We start from the raw sequence: 7,500 nt of genomic DNA on the forward strand, positions 1-7,500 counted from the left end.
TCACTCACCTCAATCACTGAATGAACGATGGGATTATCTTAATAAACCGACAATACAAAATGTATTATAATTTTCAATTTGAAGGCTGCTTTCCAAATTTTGAAACGCCTGACAAATAGGACGTTTTCAACCAACCCCTGTTTTCTTCCACCAACAAGGCGGCGATGACGTCAGGTGGAAACCGCCCATTACCAACTAAGTACCTCGTGTAACACTGCGTATATTGTCCCGACTTAACTCAGTAGCGGATACCCTCGGGACCAAGGGTAAGTGTCCGCTTATGGGAGGTTGAAAAAAAAATAGCGCGATAGAGGGCATATAATACACCACAACAAGTCTTTTACATTTAAAGCTCTTTATTAAGAAAACCCGTAATTGTGTTTCAAGGTGTAGACAGGCCAAACACGACACTTATTGAGTGGTCAAGATAAGACTTTCAAAGACCTCAGAGCTTTGTTGTAACAATTACATCTTTCAAAGAGCCCCCTTTTCTATATGAAAATAGCTACGGGAGGGTTTTTAAAGAATTCTGTTAGTAAGGGCTGGTTTTGTAGAAGATGCCATTTGTTCATTAGAATATGTTTAAGATTGGGTTATGAAAGTTCCTGAAGCGTGCGTTTAATGCGTTTAACTCAGCAAAGCTTCTTATTACGGGAAAGCGGATAAACCTTGAGAGGAGCAGGATATAGAATGCATGGAATTGCCTTGCGAGTTTAAATTTCAAGGAGACAAATTTTCGTGCAACTGGCTGGAACAAAACTTTAAAAACGAAAACTTTGATTTATTGTAATAAAAAAAAAAAAAACAAGCTAACTGTACTTTTTTTTTTGTCCACTAACTTGTGCAGGGAGAAGAGATCTCTCAAACTATACCAGAATGAGCACAATTCAGTCAAGGAAACTGGAGAAAAGGCCAAAAAAACCATGTAACACTGACCTGAAATCTCCATGAAAAGCTTGCTCCATTACTCCACCTACCTTTCTGAGCACTAATTCTAAGCTGATCAAAGGTTTCTCAGAAACTCTTCCTTACCAAAATAAAGAATACAAAATGCCCAGCAAGTTGAAAAAAAAAAAAAAATGAGGCAAGGAAAGCGAAAAGAGAGGGAAGGAGAGAAAGCGAAAAGTGAAAGTCGAAAGTGTTGCGCTACTTTTAAACCCAAAAACTGTCGGAATTTTTCTTTCTGCGCATGCCGAACTTTGCAATTGCAAGCGCTTATTTTGCACCTGGTTGAAAAGGCCGCGGAGTGTACAAGCTGGAAACGGGTTTGTAGCCATAAGGGACGTTTAACTCTTAATTAAACAGCACGACAGTGACCAAAAAACCCCTCAACTAGCTTCAAAACGTGTTTTTCGGCCAAATCTCTAGTAGCCAAAGGGTTAATACGTATTTTACGTATGCGCATGCGTTCTGTACTAACTCTGCTTACCACATGAACAAGAACAAGGAAACAAATTCAGAACTACAGACTATCCTTAGTTTTTATTGCACTAATAGAGGAGCTACCGTAGTCAAGGAGTTGTTTTCCTTGCTGCTCGTCAATCCGTTTCATCTTCGAATAGTTTTGCCCATCGAGTCTAGTGTTTACGTTAATCTGGTTTCTAAGGACTTTGTCCTTCAAGTTTTCTTTATTTTAAGCTAAGTGATCGTCGACGTTGTCAATTCTTTGAGTGGAGGAGTAGATTTCAACTTTCAAGGAGGCCATTATGGCCGACCGGAAAGGAAGGACTGCCACTTTTGCGGTTTCTAATACACTCCAATGTCCCCCTCCTGCACGAGTCGCCAATTTGCGACCAGCTTTCACAGTTAAAATAAAAGGGTTTTGTTTCTCGTCATGAATTTTGTTTCAATTTGGAGATATGGAGCAAATGTGTGGAAACTGCTTACGAACTTTCATCTTGCGAACGAAATGACGAGTTTTCTTCAATGTTCAGCAAAATAAGCGTTTCAAAGTAGTCAATCTCTTTGGCTTTTGTGTTTGTGAGGATGGTAAGCAGCTGCTTTATCACTAATATCAAGCATTTCTTCAGTTTTATGCGGAAAATATCGTAATTATGCGGCGGATGCGGATTTTAGGGAATTATGCGGATCCGCATCGCCGCATCCTGTCAGGTGCCATGAATATACGGTTCGATCAGACAAGAAAGAAATAATTTATTACACCCCTTAAACAAATGCTCCTTATTACCTCAAAACGACAGAAAAATAACTTATTACACCCAGCAAGCTAATAACTATTACTAAATACCTTGCAATGTTCCTCTTTAAAACCTTTTGAGCAGATTTAATGAACTTGGTGGTGCAAAATTTGGGTGCGTCATTCGCAACTGATCATGAGTGACAGTGATCACTAAAGCAAAATAAACTTATAAGGAATTCACTAACTTGAGGAAGGAATAGTCACTAACTTGATCCAAAATGAGTAAAGAGAAAACAACAAAAAGTAACGCAAAAATCATCAGAACTCGTTTATCACACATAAATTACTCGTTCGTGTTATAACTTACCAAAACGGATGCTAATCGATGCGAGGTCCTCGACGACAAGAAATGACTCTGCAAAATTTGATGATTTAATAAGGTTAACCAGGCATTATGGAATCTGGTACGAAATCACTTATTTCTAGCATGAGAGAAAAGGATAGAGCTGGAGTGGAAAGCTAAAAATGTTTTCAAGAGAGCTAACAAATGGATCAGTAAGGAGAATAAGTCGTTTCATACTCGAGCAAACTGCGGAATTGATCATGCAGTGAGGCAGTTTAAGTTGAACATGGATCGAGTTGAGATGACTGTTGCAATGCTCCGAACAATTCAAGTAATGGTTTCCTTCGGTGAGGTTTAAAGTTGTGATGTGAATGCATACATTATACCAGGCTCTGATCTTGCTTAGCTTTAAATAAGACTTCAAGGCGAGTAGACATTATTAAACGGTTTGTTATGGGTTAAAACTAATTGAATGCATGCAAAATCGTCATTTGCTTTGTGACACCCTCAATTTTGAATCTAAGCGGATGCAAAAACTGAACCTTCTCCCTTCAGGAACAATTCAAGATACATCATTTACTTACTCTCTCAATGTGTAAGGAAAGAATGGAGGGCAATATACAGGGCCTCTGATAGGATGTGGAAAAAAATTAAAGATTATGGGGAAATTTTTAGCCATATTATGCGTAAATATCCGTTGATTATGCGGAAATTTAAACAAGTTATAGAACTAATAATTAGGCCCACCCAATGTATTTATATGCTTGTGGTAAATCAGTTCTCGAAATTGCGACCAATACAGTCGTATTTACGACTGAATTTTTTCCCTTTGCGATTAAGATATCTGAACGAGGGGGACATTGGGATTTTCGGTTTTGCGGTTTAGGCTATTTTTTGGATCGGTTTTTCTGTTTTTGTGCCAAGACTTCGGTTTTTCGGTTTTGGTGTTCATTGCGGTTTGCGGGTTTTTCGTTTTTTAGCATCTGGTTTTCAGTTTTCGTAAAAATACGAGCGGTTTTTCGGTTTTGTTATCCGATGTGCTTTTTTGGGTTTTTCTATTTTTTTTTTTATTTGGGTTCCGGTTTTTCTTAGATTTGAGCGGCAATTGATCTCGAACAGAGTGTTATTTATTTATTTAATCTTTATTTAACCACAGTGCAATTCATCAGCAATACAAAAAAAGTATGTACAATTAAAAATTTATGGATAGAACTATGTAAACTACATTAACTATCTTACTCAATATCATACAATAAAAGCTGCTTTTCATGAATGCCGTGTTTAAAATAGTGCCTTAGATAGCCTCTTTGATCAATAGTTTCAATTGATTGAGGGACTCTGCTTTCCTTAGTTCTAAAGGCAAACTGTTCCACAAAACTGCGCCACTATAGCTAAAGCTCTTTTTTTGTAAAAGTTTGTGCGCGGTTGCGGAAAATTTACCTTATTCACAGAATATCTCAAACAATAACCAGAAGCGCGATGAACAATTTTCGAGCAGAGATACTCATGTGCTACAACAAGTTGCAAAATTGTTGAGACACTTTCATTAAAAAACACCTTTTCCAACTTTCAATGCCCGCCGTATCTAGAATTGAAACGTTTCCCACTTCCTCGCCCCTCTCCCCCTTTCAAAGTTGACTGCTTAAGGTTCCAAGATTTTTTTGTCTTGCTAGCAATTCTGATCAGGAGACGGGGGGGGGGTGGGGGGGGGGCTGCAGTGTGAGAGATAATAGGGAAATAAATAACGCCACAAGAAGGTGAAGTGTCTCCACTATTTTTGCAACTTGTTGTAATCCCTGTAGGGACTTAAATACCATTGTTTGCTCTTTCAATTTGCCTTTGAGAGTCTAGGGATTTCCATCTTAAGAGTTCAAATAAATTGTTGACATGAGCGTCATAGTTAGAGTAGGTCAAGACACGGGCTGCTCTGTTTTGTAGTTTTTGCAGTTTGTCCTGCAAAGTTACTCCACAGTTTCCCCAAACAATATTGCAGTAGTTGAAATGAGGCTGTACTAGGGCCTGATAAATGTAATGTAAGGTCTCGTAGGGTACAAGATGCCTGTTTTAACTCACGTGGTCAGTAACCTTGTTTTTCCTCCGACACGTTTGAGTAGTAATAGAGCTCAATTCCCGGAGACGTCACATGAAAACACTCTATAGCCGCGAAACGCCAAAGTTATTGAGAGGAATGCGTGACAAACTAAATGTCACGGTAGGGGATCACGCGTGTCGAATGACGCCCGATGAATGAAGATGAAGGACCCCATGAAGATCTGAACGAGCATGAAATGAGTGAGCAGCTGGTGACTTTGATAAAGGCCAGCAAGAATTAGATGAAAGTAGTGACGAAGTCAGTGCAGATGACAACAATTCCCAGGGCCAGCAAGATGAATTAGGGACATCGACGAATTTTCTCTTTGGTGCAACGTCGCGATATGGAAGGGCGGTGCCCGGGTTGGGGGGGGGGGGGGGGGGGAGGAACTCCCATATAAAAAGGGGAGGGATGCTCGTCGTCTCGCTTAGGGATGTAAATTTTGCATTTTGGTCTCACTTAGGGTGTTTTGGGCAAAACGCAATCATATGTAGCCGTGAAAATCTCCTTTAGGGTTGCGCGCGAAGAAATATAAAAGTGTCTATTTACACTTTTATATTTTTTCACGTAAGCGATCATTAAAGCCATCATTAAAAGTCGCTGTATTTTTTTATTTTTCTGTGTTATAATATGGTCTCCCAGATTGGTCTCCTTTAAGGGTTTAATGTAAAATTTCCGACAAGCATCCCTCCCCTTTTCATATGGGAGTCCTCCCCACGGGGGGAGGTGAGGTTCAATATTCGACTCTTATTTTAAGTAAGTATCTGTTTATTACCACATTTACCCTTTGAGCACAAGTTCCTGCTGCCATGTAAAAGGAGGAGAGGGAAAACCGGAAGTACGCGGAGAAAGCCTCACACCAGTCTCACCTTGTAAGAAATTCTCAAAGCGGGCGGCTGGTCAAACGTACAGACATTCGCAAAACATTACCATAAGCCTATTGTAAGGAACTTACAGCCGTTACTAGAACATTTTCATAGCGACACACATTGACTGCATCCATGTCGTATTTTACTTTAAAGCTGGCCCACTTGGGTGGCAGGATTCTGTAGCGTTACATAAATATATGATATCCTTAGTATCGTTGTGTTCTTTTTGTCTGCTTATTATTTTGGGCGTGTTTCCAGAACTTTCAAATCTCATGTAACTCCGTAGTGACTCGGACTGATGACGAGGTAGAATTTAAAAATTAAACGAGACTTACCAAGTCGATGTTTGATTGTAATTCTTCCTCGTCATCAGTCAGGAACGAAGGGTTACATGCCCGGCCCTAGCGCTGTTGTTCCCCTCCCTCTCCTTTGTTCCTGTTTTTTCTTCTAGAACCACTCCCTCTTTAAAGACTGACCAGATAAGCATGCGCATGCTTCTCATGTAACTCCGTAGTGACTCGGACTGTTGACGAGGTAGAATCATAAGTTCTTACACAAAGTGACGGAACATGACGACATGTAACCCATCATCTCAACGAGTAACACATCGTGCAAGGCGAAACACGTCATGATAACACCTAACTCACCATCACAAGGCGTAACTCGCCATACCAAGATGCAACTCACGGTAACAATGCATCACTAGACGTGGCAAGGCGTAACTCACCGTCGAAGGGCGTAACTCGCCGTCACAAGACGTAACTTTCCGTCACAAGCCGTAATTCACCTTCACAAGACGTAACTCACCGTCACAAGGCGTAACTCACCATCACAAGGCATACCTCGGTGTGACAAGACGTAACTCCGCTTCACAAGGTGTAACTCACCGCCACAAGCCGTAACTCACAGTCACAAGCGGTAACTCACTGTCACAAGACGTAACTCACCTTCACAAGGCGAAAAAACAGAGAGAATAAGGGGTTTATAGTCTGCCGACTTAACGTAACTTCTGGTTGGCAAGAAAGACGACTTTGTTGTATTTTCAACCATATGAACACGGTCTCGTCTCTTTGTAAGACTGTTTAAATTCATTGTATGTTTCTTTTTGACTTTCTTGTAAATAGATATTTTCGTGTGACTTTGAAATAAAAACTGAAATTAAACTTATTCATTTCGCTTCATGGCATAAATTTGCGCCTAAGCTGTTAACTTTTGAATTTTCCCTTGAACAAAATGCAGACGAAGGAATAATATATTGGTCTCCATTTATGAATATGGTCTATTAAGCCACCAGTATTGTTAAAGTACTTGCCTCCAGCGTTAATCGAGAAAAAACCAAGCAAAATAGAGAAAATAATTGGGAATGAATCTTATATACGCTAATTATTCAAACAACAACTTAGACGGGAAATATAGACCCCACTCTGTCTTGGTCAAACCATGTTGTAGCCAGTCTTAGGAAGAAGCTTTCTAAGTGCATTGGTCTTTTCAAAAAATCCCTGCCAAGTAAATATCGCATAATTTAAAAAAAAACTAAACTAGTGAGCAGCAATCTGCAAACTGTATCTGTAAAACTTTTTTTCTCCGAAACGTTTTGTCTAGCTAATGTAAACTTCTTTAGGGAGTTTTGCAATAATTATTACATTAACACCTGTAGTTGAGCCATATATCTGATGGCAAAAATGACGGCCACAAACGAACATTAAGGTTTGACCGGATTTTCGAAAGGGAACAGGTGCAGCTGTGAAATATTAGGTAAGGCGTGAAATAGTATTTTGGGGCCACGGCTAGAACAGTGACACCAAATTTGAAAATTGTCCATTTCAGGAGAGAACTCTAGCCTTGTTTTATAAACTTGGATGGCTACTAATTGATCACATCGGCATTGAAAGAGGACTGAATCTCTTTTAAAGAATCCTGGATGGACGTGCCCCGGACTACCTTTTAGAGAACCTGTCATCCTTGAAATATTGTGAGTCACATGATACTAGACCTCGGATGCCTTATCGCCTCCCGATCCATGTACCGATGTCAGAATACGAATGTCCTTCTTTAA

The sequence above is a fragment of the Montipora capricornis genome, chromosome 6, assembly GCF_036669925.1.
Source record: "Montipora capricornis isolate CH-2021 chromosome 6, ASM3666992v2, whole genome shotgun sequence".
NCBI lineage: Eukaryota > Metazoa > Cnidaria > Anthozoa > Scleractinia > Acroporidae > Montipora > Montipora capricornis.